Here is a 1487-nt window from a genome sequence, read left to right as displayed (position 1 = left end):
AAGTGTACCTCTGGTGCAAATTACTGACCTCTGTCATCATTTTAAGTGGGGGAACTTGCACAATCGGTGGCTGACTAAATACTTTTTTGCCCCACTGTAAATCACCTGCAGCGGGCATGGGCTCATGTGCAGGTGGGCGTGAACATGTCCAGCCTCACTCATCTCACAGGTAACCAGGTGCTGCTGATCAGCAGGTGAGACCGCCTGTGTAAATGCAGAGCTCTGAGCAGGTCTGCAGCTTCCACATGTACAAACTTCCCAGCAAAGTCATCTCAGTCAGATGCTTATTGTCCCTGCATGCCTCGGTTATCAGGTCAAAGGTTAAAGTTCACGGCAGCAGCGGTCTAAAGGAAAAAGCCTCTTTTCTCTGTGACAGCGCAGCTTAGGTGTGCAAACCTGCATCTGACTCTGGAACAGCGAGCTCTGGACATTTTTTTATTGCTCTATGGATTTATGGATTTATTGACTTTCAGCTCTGAGCACCATGAGACGAGTGCCGATTAGCTCTAATACATTAAAGAAAGAAGAAGAATATACTGATGGATGCTTCCATGTTGTATATTATTTCTATTATTACATATTAAAGACCCAAACAGCTGCAGGCCGGAGGGCAAATTGAATCATAGCGTGATGAGGTGAATGATCAGCTGACTGTAGAGTGTCTGTGAGCAGCTCACTGTGCCATTCAGCAGCTCCAGGCTAGAACCTGCTTCTCACAGGACAGGCGAGGTGCGTCATTTATTCGCTCCAACATCAAAACAAAAGTTCATCGTAAGTTTATCTTATCTGAACGATCACATGACTGACTACTGGTCACGTAGCCCAGGTGTGTTGGCTCATTTAACAATTTCCCATGTGGGATCAATAAAGTATCTAATCACTGATCTTATAGTAGCACCAGCTCTGTATTTGGTGCTGTATTTTTATAATCTTCAGAGCTCTTTCACCACTGATAATGTTTGCTTTGTCACATCATGCATGCCTTAACCAGTAACCACCATCGTGATGCCGGTCAACTCAGACTGGATTTAATCCAGCTAAAACAGAGAAAGCCTGGCTATGCTGGGCTGCTTTTGCACTTCAGTTAGCTGAGGTGAAGCTAGCAGATAGCTAGCAGCAACAGCCACCTGTGTCACCATTCACCTGTTTGTCAAAGAGGCCACGGCCATAATAATGCACACTTTAAGCCTTAATCCAGTTTAAACAGGTATGGGTTAAGAAATTATGCAGAGAGACCAAACAGTTTGTATATCAGGCTGTAAAGATGTTTACTAGTTTTAACATGGAAGAACATGGGGACAGACTCCCTGCTGCCTCTGCTGGATGTCAGAGGAACTGCAGTGTAACACCTATTTAATTACTAACAACTTATTAGATGGTAATAAAAAATAAAGACAGGCTGGTTTTTGCTTCAGTGTTCCTGTTTCTCATGAGTAACCACTCTGCAGACGAGGCGCATGTGCATTGAGCACGTGCATACCTGCTGC

The sequence above is a fragment of the Pundamilia nyererei genome, unplaced genomic scaffold, assembly GCF_000239375.1.
Source record: "Pundamilia nyererei isolate P.nyererei 1_Seehausen unplaced genomic scaffold, PunNye1.0 scaffold00285, whole genome shotgun sequence".
NCBI classification, from domain to species: domain Eukaryota; kingdom Metazoa; phylum Chordata; class Actinopteri; order Cichliformes; family Cichlidae; genus Pundamilia; species Pundamilia nyererei.
The sequence above is the reverse complement of the archived record's forward strand: the minus strand, read 5'-3'. Positions refer to the sequence as shown.